This window comes from Chiloscyllium plagiosum, unplaced genomic scaffold (genome assembly GCF_037043375.1).
Source record: "Chiloscyllium plagiosum isolate Xiang-an unplaced genomic scaffold, Cpla_swu_hap1 HiC_scaffold_26, whole genome shotgun sequence".
Taxonomy (NCBI): Eukaryota; Metazoa; Chordata; class Chondrichthyes; order Orectolobiformes; family Hemiscylliidae; genus Chiloscyllium; species Chiloscyllium plagiosum.
Window position 1 is genome coordinate 5299219 of NW_028270164.1, and position 17363 is coordinate 5316581.

Consider the following 17363-nt stretch of genomic DNA (forward strand, 5'->3'; position numbering starts at 1 on the left):
ATGGGCCGAATGGCCTTACTTCCACTCCTATGTCTTATGGTCTTATATATGTGCATGTGGGTCTTTGTGTCTGTCTGGGTTGGGGGGGGGGAGTTGTGAGTGTGAGAGAGAGTGTGCATGTGGGAGTGAGTGTGTGTGTGGACTGTAACTTTAAAGAACCAAGGCGGGAGCTGGTCAGTTTGAATGGAGACTCCCGTGATTCCTGGCGCGGCGGCGGCGGCGGGTGTCACATGGTGCTGATGTCACGTGGGGGAGGGGTGTGGGGAATTGCTCATTACACCCTCCCCCTCCCGATCGTGAGTTGAGGCGGCGGCTCCTCCTCAACAACCGGCGCCGACTGAGAGACCCGGGGAGCGGCGGAACTGGTTACCACCACCACCACCAGCAGCGGTAGGTGAGGGCCAGGGAGAGACAGACCCGGGGGGTTAATTAAACCAAAAAAAAAGGAAGAAGCGGGACTGATCGTACCGAGGCTTTCCCCCACCCCACCCCCGGGCCCCGCTGAGGCCTGACCGCCCGCCCGCCCGCCACACCCAGAGGCCGGGCCTCGGGCCTTCTCCTCAGGGCCTTTTCCCATCAGCTCGGCCTCGGGCCGGGAGGCGGCGGATTGCGGGCTGCAGGCAGCAGGAGCCTCGGAAAGAGGGTGAAGAGAAGGGGGGTGGGGGTAACTGCTGTAGGGGAGCTTCCCCCGGGGGGGGCTGCAGGATTTCAGGGTGTGGGGGAGGGGGGGGCTGCTTCATAAGTAACCGTGGGGGGAACGGGAGGCGGAAGGGGGCAACTTGGTTTGTGGGGGGAGGGAGGGGGGTGTAGTTAATCTTTAAGGAGCATGAGGAAGGGGGCTATTTTTTGGGGGGGGGTAGGGTAAAAGGGTGGCTGGTTTTCAGGGGGCTGCTTGTTTTGGGTGGGGGGGTATGTTGAAGAAGGGGGCTACTTGAGTGAGTGCGTTTGGAGTAAGTTCATGGATTGTTTCAACTGAGACTGGGAATGATGTAGGTTGTTTGGAAAGCTGACTCAGTAGGTGAGATGGGAGGCAAAATGTAGTGATGGGAGAAAATTGGTTTGATCTTGGAAGGATTGAAGGCTGGAAGTAAGTTTGTGGGGGGGAGGTTTGGTGATTGTATGTTTGGGGTAGTGGGGTTCCCAGGATGTTTGCAGTTCTTGGTAGAGTTTGGTGAATTACTGCATTATATATTCTGGATGAATGTGATTAACCTCTACTATTTATCATTAAACTCTTTTTGAACTCCATTTGACAAACTGTCTGAAATTTTGGTCACTGTCTCGTGACTGCAGAGAGGGTTTCTGTTGAGTTTTGACTTACCCAAGCATCCAATACCAGCAAGGTATGAGTAGCTGCCGGTATGTAAAGTGGAATAGGTGTTTCAGATTTGGGTCAGTTGGTGGAAGCTGATCTTGTTAAAAGTACTAGTTTAATGCCTCATCTTTCCTCTTAATCTAGTGCTTTTAATGAGTTTTTGCCTGTCACTTCCAATTCTGATAAAATAAATCTGCCTTTTGTTCCCTCTAAGTAGATGTCCTGATTTTCTAATTCTCAAATGCTGTTCAGATCCTTGTAGCTTTTTGTCCAATTTCTCACCGCAAACCCCTCTGACCTTTCCTGCATCACTTTCTAACTTTATCAATGGCTAGAGTAACACTAAAACTCGACCCTCTTGCTTGTTTAGCTTGTCCTTTTAATAATGTCTGTAGTATTTTGGGGTACTTTTTCTGCATTGATCTAAATGACCTATTTAGAGCATCTAATTGTTTCATCCTGAATAATCTACTCTAATTATAATGCAGTTTGATTTGGTTCAATTCTAATTAAGTTGAAGTAAAAATTAAAACTCCAGAACCAAATGACAAAAGCACTGCTTTTGTCATCTAAACCTGTTAGATAACCTGGTGTTGTGATTTTTAACTTTAAATAAATTGAATTATCCAGGAGATTCAGTTGTAAAATGGATTTCAGCAAAACTAAGTTCATTCTGGGATCCTTGCTGAATTAATCAGCTAAATTTCCTCTGAAGCCTTTCCTAGATGGGTTGTTGGAAAGCTTGAGAGTATTGGTCTCTCCCTGACTGTGTTTGAATGAACCATACTGACTTAGAGCTTCTGTGTCCAAGGTAAGTCACTGATTTGCCAGCTTGATTTTGATCTGATAAAGTGGACTAGGCACTGAGTTAGAAATTCCTGATCTTTGACGCCGTCACCCTGGTTTAGGAAGGTAGGTGAGACATTGGGGCAGGTGCACTGGCTTTTTGTTCTGTCTTCCCCCCACCTGTATATGTACACATCAGGCAATGTCACCTCCCCATTACACTCGTATGATTTACTGCACAGCATTTGGCACATTTTGTGGTTAATCAAAGGCTTCTGGGAGAACAACTTGTGTATTTAGCATTTAACACTTTCTGGTTTTGTTAGATGCTTCACAGGAGTGATAACATTTTGGTGAAGATACTAGCATGGGTGACTAAACTTGATTGAGGTTTTTTATTTAGAGAAGATCAGAAGCTGACTAAAGTAACTGACTAAAGCTAGTATTGGAGCGATAATACATTTAGTAGACTTTGGGGTAGGAACAGTATAGAGACTTAAAAGGAGTTGGAGAAGACTCTTAAATTCAGGCATCATTAGCCTAGTTTACAAAGGACAACTGTTTTACAGGTTGAAGTTGTGCTGTCTAACTTTTTGAATTTCCCTTTTTGTCTATTGATTTGCATATCTTTGCATTGCAGATGTATTTTTCCTACAGGAAAATAGTTACAATACTGTACATAGTCACTTATCTGACTAATGTGTCCAGTGTTTTGAACTAAAGTCTAGTTCTGAGTTAACAGGTTTGACAGATACAAAATATCTAATGCCTGACATGCAAAATGGAGGTAACTGCTGTAGCTTGCTTTACTGTTGTAAAGCAGCAGATTATAACAATGAGGTCAACGTTTGACACTTAACTGTTTCTAGTTAATATGGAAGCTCTAAAGCAATCAGTTGATCCATATTCCCTTTTTTTTAAGGCAACTTTATTTACTTGCCCTTTGCGACAATGTAATCATCAGGAACTCTTAGTAAAGAATGTTTGATTTTTTTTTAAGTGGAGTAGTTCTAACAGTTATCTTGACCTAGAGTTAACCTTCAGACCTTGTATCCCATCTAAAACTGCTTTTTACTACAAAACCATTGACTACCTCAGTCGCTCAGCTGTTGAAATTGTAAGGTTTAGTTGTCTCCTAGTTAGGCTCTTACACCTTCCTTGCCTCCTAATCTTTCACCATATCCTTGTTCCCAATGCACTAAATTTAAATTTTGCCCTATTTCCTGCAGTACCTAACCATGATTTGAGATGGATTAACTTTATTCATATTTTAATTCCTATCTCAGTCAATGCAGAGCTGCCTCTGCCCCATTTCTGGAGTGAGTGACAGCAGGTGATGCTTATGCATTCTCATGCCTTTTCAGATGTGCTGAGAATAGTCACCTATGCTACATGAAACTAAACCTATGTAGGCCAAACTGGATATGGAATAGCAGACTGGTTAAATCTTAAGTACCCTTTTAGAACTTTTAAATAAGTGGCTTTGTATTCTGGTATCCCATAAATTACTAGATTGAATTCAATTTCAAACTCTTGAAGTTGTAGAACTATATTCACTACATTCCGTTCCTGGTAATAGCTTGCTTTCTAGAAATGTTTTCTGCAATTTGTTAGAAATTTGCATTTTTCCAAGTTTGTAGCTATTAAAGTACCTGATAAGTTTAAGATTTTTTAAAAAGTAACTGAATTGGTGAAATACAGCCATTTAAGGTGAGGCAATATTTCATATGAATGCATTGCAGAAGAATGGTGTCTGTTTGTACAGATGGCTGAAAACCACCATATGGCATCAGATGTCTGACAGAGGGGGCCTCCGCAATATCCTTTTCTATTCCCTCTACAGGAACATGAGGGCTGCTTACCCTGCAAACCATTCCTGGCGGGGGCTTTTGAGGATTGGGAGTTGTCTTCCTTGTGTTGCACTGAGCACAAGCCATCAGAAAAGGGAGGAAAATAACTGAACAGTCTTGTCCCTAGTGAATATCTATCCTGTCAATTGTCTTTGAGTTTTGTAGCGGGTGCACTCCTTGTGTAGGAGCTTAGTTTCTGGAATAGAAATGGCAGCAGTCCAGTAACTACGTCAGCCAGTTGGTGAGTGCACAGTTACAAATATAGCTGGGTGGGGTTAGTGTGCTGTTACTGTGGAATTCCCCGCTTTTGTTAAAGGAAATGGGCTGTCTGACCATTTCTTTAAAGTTTTACCACCCTGGAAAGTTACTAAAATTTATTGTTTTGGATTCCCAGTCCAAATTGTTGGCCTCATTCAGATTAATGTAACAGTTCAAATGCAAGTGTTTTTTAAAAATTAACTTATCTCAATTAGTTTTGTTAGGACTCATCTCTGTTCCTAGTCAGAGCAGATCCCAGCTGCAGTGCTTGTTGGCTTTGTGAACAGACCCTGTGCCTATGGCTGAGAAGGGAAAGAATCTGTTAGGGTTTTAGCTTTTGGTTCCAACTGATGACTAAGTATGTGTCAGTTGGCAGGTTTGGGCTGGACAGCAATAAAAGGCTGTTGACACTGCCCTATTCACATGTGAATAGTGGCAAGTTGTGCTGGTGCTTAAACCATACCTCTAATTTTTTAAGTAAAATTGAGGAACATGAAAGGGAATATTTTTAAAATGTTTGTGTGAAAGCTTTTAAAAGCAAGTTTGACAAATCATGCAGAAAGGCAAATGGATGTGCGCGCCAGCAATGGCTCAAGCTTGATTAGTCAGTTCCTGCTGCAGTGAAATTACAAAACAGGTTCTCTAAAAATGCTCCACTTTGTATTAAAGCAATTTATTTAAAAATCTAATTACTGGTAGAATTTATTCTTTGTCTTGGTTGCTACTGGATTAAGCAGGGAGCAGATTTATTACTGTGACCTATATTTATCAATAGGTCTTAATGCATGCTGAAATGAACAGAATTAGAGTTAAGAATGAAAGGTTTTTTATGAGAGATCTTTGTGGCCATCTTGGATAGTTAGTGTGTAGAGCAAAAAAGCCTGTAAAAGTTGTCCCTGTATCCCTGGTAATTCAGGGAGGTCCCCTTTGTTTTAACGCACAGTGGTGTCCTTCAAGTTACCTAATCAGCTGTTAGTTTCTAATGTAGTGGACTACAGCTAATTACCTAGCAATATTAATGGTTGAGCATCTGGTTGAAGTATAGAATAGTACATGTAAAGAACTTATGGAGGCAGTTTGTATTTATCTAACACATGGAATGCAACTGAAAGTAATAAAAAGCAGATGAGATGCTTTTTCTGAAAAGCTTGAGAATGAAGGCAACTGTTCTAATAACGTTGGCTCTATTTGAAGAAACCTCGGTTGGGTAGTGTAAGATTAGTTTAAAAATCAAAATTGTTGGAAAAACTGAGCATGTCTAACAGCAGCTAAAGAGAAATCAATGTTTCTGGTCTGGTGACTCCATATAGTTCTGAGGAAATATTAACTGTTTTCTCTTCGCAGTTGCTGCCACAGGAATTTCTGGTTTTGATTCTGATTTACCTGCATCTGCAGTTCTGTTTTCTTTCTTGGTTAAGAGATGTATATGGTCAGGGAGAGTGAGGCCAAATTGAAATGAGTTAAAATGGGACTGGCATTTGAATATTCTCATTTGGAAGCCGGGACCACTATTTAAGACTGAGTTGGTTTAGTGGTCAAATTATTAAATCTTAAGGATATTCTGGAATGTAGATGACTTACAGGTTCCAAAAGGAATGGGGTTGTGGAGATGAGTGAGATCACTGGTTAATACAGTACTGGGCAACTCAACCCCTTTTTCAAAACATTTCAAAGTTGTTGAGCTTCAACAGGCATGGGTGTAAACAACTATTGACATTTGCAGTCACTTATGGAAAGATGTGTAGCTATTCAAAATTGAAGGATTACAATAGTGTATGGGAAAAACTGACAAGGGCTAGTAACTAGAAGGTACTGATTTTACAGTAAAATCATACGATATAGAACAGGCCCTCCATCCTTCAAGTCTACACTATCAAAAACTACTCTAAACTTACTACAGTCCTAATTTCCAGCATTTGGCCCACTGCCTTGAATTTTATGACACCAAGTGCTCAAAGTACATCTATTGTTTGGAGGTTTCGTGCTTCCACTATCCTCCCAGACAAAGCATTACAGACCCTTGCGTTCTTGGTGCAATCAAATCCTCAAATCCCCTGTAATCCTTTCACCTTAAAATTATGCCCTTTGAACTATGTGGGGCAGTTGCTTTCATGCCCCTAATCTCTTACACCTCATTCAGGTCCCCTTTCAGCCTTCTCTGCTTTCCTTTCTATAAAAAGGAACAATCTGATCTTATCCTCCGTCTCTTCATTGCTAAACTATTCCATCCCAGCACCATCCTATTGAATTTCCTCTGCACCCGCTCCAGTGTAATCAATTTGTCTGAAAATAGTGACTAAAATGGCACACTATATTGGTCTAACTAAACTTTTTTGTACAACTCCAACATAACATTCCTGCTTTTCTAATCTATGCCACAATTAAAAGCACGTGCCTTATGCAGCCTTGAATGCCACAAGCATGCCCTGTAATCTTCAGATCTGTGGGCCAACACTCAAGATCCTGCTTCCTTGTCTAGCCATTCTAGTCACTACCAAAGTGCATGACCCCACCTTTTGAGGTTAAAGTTCATCTGAACAATTGATCTATGTACTCTAACCTAGACTTTCTTCCTCACTGTCAACCACCAGACCCATCTGTCATCTGCAGCCATTTGGCCCTACATTTTCTTTATCACTTGTGTACAAGTTGCCAGATGCATCCAGCCCTGATACTTACAGTATGTAACTGGACACCAGCCTCTAATCCCAAACAGCCTTCAGCCACTATTGTCCCTACCCACTGGGGTGGCTCAGTGGTTAGCACTGCTGTCTCACAGCACCAGGCTCCCCGGTTCGATTCCAGTCTCAGGTGATTGTGTCTGGAGTTTGCACATTGTCTGTGTCTGCATGGGTCTCCTCCCACAATCCAAAGATGTGCAGGTCAGGTGAATTGGCCATGGTAAATTGCCCATGGTGTCAGGTGCATTAGTTAGAGGGAAATGGGTCTGGGTGGGTTACTCTTCAGAGGGTCAGTGTGGGCTGGTTGGGCCAAAGGGCCTGTTTCCACACTGTAGGGAATCTAATCTAATCACTAACTTGATTTTTGGATCAAATGCCTTACCTTGTCCCCTATGTGGGACTTCTCCAATGGCAAGCAAGCCATGCTTCTCCAAATGGAGATTAATTCTCTCCTTCAGAATTTTGTCCAATTGTTTCCCTCCCACTGATGTGAAACTCACTGATCAACGTCGATTTTGCTGAAGCTCCTCGATGCTGCCTGAATTGCTGTGCTCTTCCAGCACCATTAATCCAGAATCTGGTTTCCAGCATCTGCAGTCATTGTTTTTACCTTACCTCTATTGTACTACTTGAAGTGGAAGTCCCTCTTGCACCTCCCATGACCAAAGAGGAGTTTAAAATTTTGGGTGAAAGCTGGTGTAATTTCCTCACTGGTCTCTGACAGCAGCCTGGACTAAGTTGCCAAAATAATCAGCATATTCTTAATTGTAGTCCATCATTCACTTGCCTGCAAGGGATGTTTGAAGCAGATACAATACAACTTTTATAAGGGAATTGCTATTAATTTAATAAAATCTGTGCAGCTTCGAGAGCAAGGATTAATTGAGATGGTCTCAGAACATGACTGGGTTGAATAGGTCTCTGTTCTAATTCTGATTGGAAGAAATGTTGATCCATTCTCAGTTGGGCTGTGCAGTTGGAGTTGACTGCAGTGAAAACCAGTGACTCCACTCATTATATTTGCCTGGTATCATGCTGATTTCATATTAACTAATAGGACCTAGATTAATCCCCAAATTGTGTAGAGTTAGCTGATATGGAGGAATTTCACAATCCCTCTGGGAGCAAAGGAAACACCGGTCCACTGCTATCCCAAAATATCCATTTTAGGATGATTAGAGTTGTCCAACACTAATTTAACCTTTTTTTTAATCAACCTATTCAGTGGTTTAATGAGATACTTCTGGAGCAGGTGGGGATATGAATCCTGACCTCACTCCATGGGTAGGGACGCTACCACTGTTATAAGAGCCACTTGAATTCCATTTACTCGTCTAAGCTGAGTTAGAGGCTGCTGGAATTTGTGGAGCAAGCAAAGGTTTGTTGGGGAAGCAGTGGGGAAAAATGTAACATCAAAAGTTTACTCTTTAATTGACTTCCCTGTCAGTTTTGTCATGTTGCTTTAGAGACACTATATCAAAGCTGAAGGGACATGAGATAGCGTTGGCAAATAGAATTAAGGAGAATCCAAAGTTTCTACAAATATATTAGGGACAAAAGGGTAACTAGGGAGAGAATAGGGCCCCTCAAAGATCAGCAAGGTGGCCTTTGTGTGGAGCCACAGAATGGGGGAGATACTAAATTAATATTTTATATCAGTATTTACTGTGGAAAAAGATATGGAAGATATAGACTGTAGGGAAATAGATGGTGACATCTTGCAAAATGTCCAAATTAGAGGAGGAAGTGCTGGATGTCTTGTAACGGTTAAAGGTGGATAAATCCCCAGGACCTGATCGGGTGTACCTGAGAACTGTGGGAAGCTAGAGACGTGATTGCTGGGCCTCTTGAGATATTTGTATCATCGATAGTCACAGGTGAGGTGCTAGAAGACTAGAGGCTGGCAAATGTGGTGCCACTGTTTAAGAAGGGTGGTAAAGACAAGCCAGGGATCTATAGACCAGTGAGCCTGACCTCTGGTGGGCAAGTTGTTGGAGGGAATCCTGAGGGACAGGACGTAGATGTATTTGAAAAGGCAAAGACTGATCAGGGATAGTTAACATGGCTTTGTGCATAGGAAATCATGTCTCTCAAACTTGATTGAGTTTTTTGAAGAAGTAATAAAGATTGAGGGCTGAGCAGTAGATGTGATTTATATGGACTTCAATAAGGTGTTCAACAAGGTTCCCCATGGGAGACTGATTAGCAAGGTTTGATCTCATGGAATACAGGGAGAACTAGCCATTTGGATACAGAACTGGCTCAAAGGTAGAAGAGCAGGTGGTGGTGGAAGATTGTTTTTCTGACTGGAAGCCTGTGACCATTGGAGTGCCACAAGGATTGGTGCTGGGTCCTCTAATGTTTGTCATCCAAATAAATGATTTGGATGTGAGCATGAGATACTGTTAGTAAGTTTGCAGATGAGACAAACACTGGAGGTGTAGTGGACAGTGAAGAGGGTTACCTCTGATTACAACAGGATCTGGGCCAATGGGCTGAAGTGGAAGATGGAGTTTAATTCAGATAATCTTAGCAGGACTTTTACTTAATGGTAAGGTCCTAGGGAGTGTTGCTGAACAAAGACCTTGGAGTGCTCCTTAAGTGGAGTCGCAGGCAGATAAGATAGTGAAGAAGGCGTTTGGTATGCTTTCCTTTATTGGTCAGAGTATTGAGTACAGGAGTTGGGAGGTCATGTTGCGGCTGTACAGGACATTGGTTGGGCCATTGTTGGAATATTGCGTGCAATTCTGGTCTCCTTCCTATCGGAAAGATGTTGTGAAATTTGAAAGAGTTCAGAAAAGATTTACAAGGATGTTTCAGGGTTGGAAGATTTGAGGTATAGGGAGAGGCTGAACAGGCTGGGACTGTTTTCCCTGGAGCAGTGGAGACTGAGGGGTGACTTTATAGAGGTTTACAAAATTGAGGGGCATGGATAGGGTAAATAGACAAGTCTTTTCCCTGCAATCGGAGTCTAGAACTAGAGGACATAGGTTTAGGGTGAAGGGGAAAGATACAAAAGAGACCTAAGGGGCAAAGTTTTCATGCAGAGGGTAGTACGTGTATGAAATGAGTTGCCAGAGGATGTGGAGGCTGGTACAATTGCAGCATTTAAGAGGCATCTGGATGGGTATAGGAATAGGAAGGGTTTGGAGGGATATGGGCCACGTGTTGGCAGGTGGGACTAGATTGGGTTGGGATATCTGGTCGGCATGAACAGGTTGGACTGAATGGTCTGTTTCCGTGCTGTACATCTGATTCTGGCTTTAGTTGAATTATAGCAGTAAATTGTTTTATAATTAACTTATGAAGTTTTATACTTTGTGCCTCCAGCTTCTAATTGAGTGACAATTCACTTATTTCTGCCTTGAAATGCATAGGTGGAACTTCCTGTCTGATGCAACTGAAGTACAGAACTAAGTGTGCAAGCTTTATTTTTCAGTTCTCCTGCATTTCAAGGTTTGTTAATGTTCCTAATAGTAATTTACATTTTAATCTTTTCAATAGGTTTTGTGCTGGAATTGATACTATTTGGATACAATTTATTTAAAAAGCAATGTTCTGTCGACTGCACTTAAATTCGACATACCCTATAGTAATAGAAAATACAGCACTGTGGATGCAAGAAATCTGAAACTAAAGTTGCTGGAGGAACCCAACAAGTCTGGCAACATCTGTGGAAGGAGAAGTTGATGTTTCAAGTCCAGTGTTCCATCAAAGGGTCACCAGGCTCTAACTGTGGTTCTCTCCACAGATGCTGCCAGACCTGGTGATCCCCAGTTATAGTTACTGCTATAATTCATCTTGATAGCAAGGCATTTCTAGTAATGCTGAACTGGGTAATTATTGAATTGAAATTGGAATAAGTGGGATTCTAATTCAGTTAATGGTGGTGTCATAATACCTTAATGTGAAGTGTTGTCCACTGAGGAAAGGCCTGTATTCCATGAAGGACTTGAGTCCAAGATCAGTACATGTGTGAAGCTGCAAGTCTTTTTGATGTAGTTTCACAATTAAAGGGATAATCACTTGTGAACTTTAATTGGAAGCTGGGTGATTGCTTATTGATCTGAGGTTGATATAGGAATTAGTTAGTAACATACTATGGAGTAAAGCTGTTCCTAATTTTGCATGAGACATTCGATTTGAGAGCAAATCTGTGGGTTGTAGGTTTTTGTGATCTACACTTGCCAACTTTAACTGTTCTTTGTTTTGGTGAAACCCTTAATTTGTAGAAATCTATCAAAGGTTTTGCTCCAGCAAAATTGAAGGCATGACTCGAGTTCCAGGATGCTGTGTAGTTTGTATTGTGGAACCACCATCTGCCCAGTAGTAGTTGCTGCTGGAATGCATCTTGTCACTGCATATACTGTTGACGTGCTGGAGGAAGCAATAAAGGTTGAGATGATGGATTGGATGATTGACATTACTTTATGGTTGGTATCAACCTTACATTCGACAGGAAAATGGAGAATCTTTTCTGATTTTGCCTTTTTTTAGCTGAAATGGGTGATGGAAAGGTTTTGAGGGAGTTGCCACAATTCCTAGCCTGGGTTGTTCTTGTGGCCTGCATTTTTAATATGGTGGGTCCAGTTTAGATACTTGTTGTTTATAGCCCCTAGGTATTGAATGCCATGGAGAGATGGTTAGATGACTGCCCTTAATGTTAAAGTAGTAATTGACTTGAGTTGCCATGGAAGAACCCTTTTTTCTAAAGTTCCACTGCATTCAACATTAACTGTCTTTCTTTCTCCCCAGATTCTCCACTTGGTTTTTGTCTGTCAAATATTGCCTGGGTATCAGCTGTCATTTCACTTGTCTTCAGCTCTTTTTTTGGATCAAGACTGTAAGAACCAGAAGTGGTTACTGCAGGTTAGTCAAGATTAGTGGTGCTGGAAAAGCACAGCAGGTCAGGCAGCATCCGAGGAGCCGGAAAATTGACATTTCGGGCAAAAGCTCTTCAGGAGTAAGAGACCCCAGTGAAACCCAAGCTGAGCATTTGAGCAGTTAAATGCTGCTTGATGGCACTGTCAATTCTCTTTGCATCATGTGCTTATTGAGTAGATGGAGGGCAAATTCAGTCTATTAGCCCTCTTTATTATCGTAAATAAAAAATAACGAACAATTGTCCCCATTTTCAGGTGAATGCTTGTGTTTTTACTGTGCTTGGAAAACTTGGCATGTGTAGCTAGTTCTGGATCTCCACCTTGAACACTGAAGATGGGATGTTGCCAGTGCTTCAGTTTGATAAGTAGAATTGATTGAATTGGCTTAATGGAATCTATTAAATACTTCTGGCCAAATATGGAGTATCAGCCTTGTCTTTTCAATTAATGGACTTTCCCATCACCTAAGGATGGATGTTTCATGGAGCTTTCTCTTTCTGCCATGAATGGGTAATTCACTTTGTGGCAGGTCTGTTTGGATCAGATTTATTGACTTGTGCTGAGTGTACCCTCTGTTTGCCATGGATGTAGATTTGACTTTACCAGATGGTTAACTCTTAGGTATTAGGTATCTGAAGCTGGGTTATCACCTGGTTTGATGGTAAGTGAGGGGTATGCTGGGTCATGACCAATAAGGTTACAGGCTGTTTAAATGCAGTTTTGCTAATAGCCCATATGCCTTTTGGGTGTTTTATTGATCTGTCTGAATTTGTTGTGGAGGTAATGTTGTAATGCGAAAGGCTGTTCCTATTTGAAAACAGGACCAAATCTTCAAAGTCTGTGGTGGTTTCTCTACAGTACTATCATCGGCAGAATATTTCTGCATTTACATGGCTGGCTTGTGAATGCAAGTCATGCATTTGGTCTGGTTAACCAGTTTAAGTCTCAGATGTACAGTATGGAAACAGACCCTTCGGTCCATGCCGACCAGATATTCCAACTCAATCTAGTCCCACCTGCCAGAACCTGGCTCATGTCCCTCAACCCTTCCTATTCATATACCCATCCAAATGCCTGTTAAGAGTTGCATTGTACTAGCCTCCATCATTTCCTCTAACTCATTCCATACATGTACCACCCTCTGAGTGAAAAAGTTGCCTCTTAAGTCTCTTTTAAATCTTTCCCCTCTTTTTTCCCTATCACCCTAAACCTATGCCCTCTGGTTCTAGTGCTGCCCCCCCCCCCCAAAAAAAAACCCAGGGAAAAGCCCTTGTCTATTTATCCTATCCATGCTTTTCATGATTTTATAAACCTCAAGTCACCCCTCAGCCTCCAATGCTCCAGGGAAAACAGCCCCAGCCTTTTTAAAACTCTCCCTATAGCTCAAATCCTCCAACCCTGGCAATTTTTGAACTGTTTCACAGTATCTTTCTGATAGGAATATTGCAAAGTGTCCGAAGTGATAATTTTAGAGAAAGATGAACACTTCCAGCATGTTTGCCCTATGGGTCAGTCTTAGTGTACAAGGTTTGAGCAGGGAGGGAAAACTTTTTGCATTTGATATATAAAGGCTCAGCTAACACAACTTGGATCAGATAAGAACTTGCAGTAAAGTGAGGTGCTGGAGGCAAGTGTAGTTGATTGATAAGATGAAGAAAAAGTATTATGTAAAGCCAATTAACAAAGTTAAGCACACGTTGTATAATGTCAGATGGTACTGTTGATGCTTGATTGTAACAGTCACCAGTCAATATAGATGTTGCCTTATTTGGGAGCTGCTGCCTGTAAATGATTATGTAATTAAGAATCTCTGGTTTGAGAGAAGACAAAACTCGTGGGCGCCCGCTCTTGCGCCCCTCCATATTGTCTGTTTGCTTCCTCTAACTGGAATAGGGGATTGGGACAAGTTGGCTTAAGTGATCCACTGGCCTTAGTGGCATACTGGAGCTATTCAGAATGGATGTTAAAGGTGTTATGGTGTTTGACAAATGGCCTAGCCAATATTTCATCCTGGCCAATAAGCTAAAACCATTATAAATTTTGACAAGGCAATCCCATCATACATGAGTAATTGTACAGCTATTTGTATCTATTCAGCACTTTGGCACAATATATAAATTTCTCAAGACTGCTGAAGGAGCAGCATCAGTCATTTGTTGCAAATCATCAGCAGCAATGACCCAGGATTTATCACTGCTTGGAAACCAGAATCTCATTACCAGGCAACAGTTTGCTGTCCAAATGACAATTGGAAGTTGTCATTTGACCACTTGAATATTTAGTTTCAAGCCAGTAGACCAATGATGGAAAGGATTAATTTCCATGTGAGCATGGTTGAATGTTATAAGCAAGGTCGGTTGATATTATGTGACTGCTCCCTGATCTTGCCAACTTAAATACTGGGCTGCTTATTCTCTAAGCTCATTAAAGTTATAAGGGAATTGGATTTTGGATGGCCACTTAAGCAGCTTGCTCAGAATTAAAAGAACAAGGTTTTTACAGACAGAATAGATTTGGATCCAGAAGATTTTGTTTACTGTACCAACTTCTGTGGTTAACTCACTTGCTACAGCTGTTTATATGCTGATATGTCCACAGTCCTGGTCTGTGGATGTAGGTTTGTTCCCTGAGCTGGAAGGATCATTTTTCAGATGTTTTGTCACCATACTAGGTAACATCAGAGAGCCTCTGGTTGAAGCACTGTAGCTTGCTTTGTTTTTGTTTCCCTGGTTGGTGATGTCATTTCCTGTTTTTCTCAAGGGATGGTAAATGGGATCCAAGTCAATGTTTGAGTTCTGGTTGGAATACCATCCTTTTTAGGAATTATCATGCATGTCTGATTGACTTGACCTAGGATCATCTGTATCTAAGGATATTAGTGAGTGGGTCATGTCTTTTGGATCTGTCTCACTAGTATTCTTACAGATGGATGAGGAAGGACACCACTTTGACATCCATCCTAGGACAAGCCAAACAGACGTGAGCATTCCTAGAAGCCTAGCATTCCAATCGGAACTCCATCAACAATTGCATTGACTTAGATCCCATTTACCACTGGGGGGGGTGAAATCAGGAAGTAATGACCTCATCAACCCAAGGGAACCCAAACAAATAAAGTGGGCGACACTGGAGCTTCACTGAAAACGTTCCCTAGTATAGTGACAAAATGTCTGAAAACTAATCTTCCAGCTCCAGTGAGCAAACCCAATGAAGAACCTTATCCTGAGCTACAAATCTTAACTTGCTAAGTCCTAGTCTGTGTTGATTAGTACCAGCATTTTGCAGGGTATTTGCCAACTGAGAATATCCCAACTTGGCCTGAACACTTGTACCATGCACTTCCATAATTATAAGAGTACTTGCAGGCACTGAGCATGCACAGTTGCAAACAATGCCTTGGATGAAAGTTGGTCGCAGCCCATGTTAGTATTATGGAGTCTTCCTTTTACTGCTGAAAATGTGTTCTGGAAAAGCGCAGCAGGTTAGGCAGCATCCAAGGAGCAGGAGAATCGACGTTTCAAGCATGAGCCCTTCAGGAATGAGGAAAGTGTCCAGCAGACTAAGATAAAAGGGAGGAGGGACTTGGGGGAGTGGTGTTGGAAATGCGATAGGTGGAAGGAGGTTATGGTGAGGGTGATAGGCTGGGGTGGGGGTGGAGAGTTCAGGAAGATTGCAGGTTAGGAAGGTGGTGCTGAGTTAGAGGGTTGGGATTGAGACAAGGTGGGAGGGGAAATGAGGAAACTGGAGAAATCTGAGTTCATCCCTTGTGGTTGCAGGGTTCCTAGGCAGGAGATGAGGTGCTCTTCCTCCAGCTGTGTTGCTATGGTCTGGCGATGGAGTCCAAGGACCTGCATGTCCTTGGTGGAGTGGGAGGGGGAGTTGAAGTGTTGAGCCACAGGGTGGTTGGGTTGGCTGGTTTGGGTGTCCCAGAGGTTCCGCAAGTAGGTGGCCTGTCTCCCCAATATAGAGGAGGCCACTTCGGGTGCAGCAGATGCAGTAAATGTGTGTGGAGGTGCAGGTGAATTTGTGGCGGATATGGAAGGATCCCTTGGCGCCTTGGAGGGAAGTAAGGGGGGAGGTGTGGGCACAAATTTTGCATTTCTTGCGGTTGCAGGGGAAGGTGCCGGAGTGGAGGTTGGGTTGGTGGGGGGGTGTGGACCTGACAAGGGAGTCACGGAGGGAGTGGTCTTTTCAGAATGCTGATAGGGGAGGGAAATATATCCCTGGTGGTGGTGTCTGTTTGGAGGTGGCGGAAATGACTGGATGATACGATGTATATGGAGGTTGGTGGGGTGGTAGGTGAGGACCGGTGGGGCTCAAGGGCGGAGGAGCGGGAAGTGGAGATGCGGTGGAGAGCATAGTCTATCACATCTGGGGGGAAATTGCGGTCTTTGAAGAAGGAGGCCATCTGGGTTGTACGGTATTGGAACTGTTCCTCCTGGGAACAGATGTGGCAGAGCCAAAGGAATTGGGAATATGGGATGGTGTTTTTACAGGGGGCAGGGTGGGAGGAGGTGTAGTCTAGGTAGCTGTGGGAGTCAGTCGGTTTATAGTAAATGTCCGTGTTGATTTGGTCGCCCGAGACAGAAATGGAGAGGTCTAGGAAGGGGAGGGAGGAGTCTGAGACGGTCCAGGTAAATTTGAAGTCGGGGTGGAAGGTGATGAAGTGGATGAACTGTTCAACCTCATGGAAGCACGAGGCAGTGCCGATACAGTCATTGATGTAGTGCAAGAAAAGGTGGGGGGTGGTGCCAGTGTAGCTGTGGAAGATGGACTGTTCCACATATCCTACGAAGAGGCAAGCATAGCTGGGGCCCATGCGGGTGCCCATGGCGACTCCTTTGGTTTGGAGGAAGTGGGAGGATTGGAAAGAGTTGTTCAGGGTGAGGACCAGTTCACTCAGTCGAAGGAGGGTGTCAGTGGATGGGTACTGGTTGGTACCGTGGGAAAGGAAGAAGCGGAGGGCTTTGAGTCCTTCGTGATGGGGGAATGGAGTGTATAGGGACTGGATGTCCATGGTGAAGAATAAGGCATTGGGGGCTGGGGAAGCAAATCGTGGAGGGCGTGGGTGGTGACCCAAACATAGGTGGGGAGTTCTTGGACTAAGGGGGGCAGGACTGTGTCAAGATATGCAGAGATGAGTTCGGTGGGGCAGGAGCAGGCTGAGACAATGGGCTGGAGGGGCAGTCAGATTTGTGGATTTTGGGCAGGAGGTAGAAACGGGCGGTGCGGGGTTGTGGGACTGAGGTTGGAGGCGGTGGATGGGAGATCTCCTGAGGTGATGAGGTTATGGGTGGTCTGGGAGATGATGGTTGGTGGGAGGTGGGGTCATGGTCAAGGGGGCAGTAGGAGGAGGTGTCCACGAGCTGGCGTTTAGCCTCAGCGGTGTAAAGGTCGGTGTGCCAAACTACTGCCGCGCCTCCCTTGTCTGCCGGTTTGATAGTGAGATTGGGGTTGGAACGGAGCGAGTGGTGGGCTGCACGTTCTGAGATGGACTTGACATTTGCCTCTGTATTACTACACTTAAGGCATGTGATTTGTGGGTAATTCTCTTTGAAGTTGTAAACAGGTGCTGGGCCTTTGAAGCTAA

General features: G+C 43.3%; 1 protein-coding gene across 4 annotated transcripts in view; it reads left to right on the forward strand.

Annotated features, from left to right (window-relative positions):
* The first annotated feature begins 256 nt into the window (after positions 1–256).
* rhocb (ras homolog family member Cb) overlaps positions 257–17363 on the forward strand; it is a 32478-nt gene continuing 15371 nt past the window's right edge. Inside the window, exon 1 of one of the 4 annotated variants that reach the window (XM_087973436.1) lies at positions 257–390. The gene's annotated coding sequence lies outside the window, so the exon portion shown is untranslated. Of the gene's footprint in view, positions 395–10323; positions 10347–11645; positions 11760–17363 lie in introns of those variants that run through there. The other 3 variants (XM_087973438.1, XM_043716361.2, XM_087973437.1) reach the window with 3 other exon arrangements.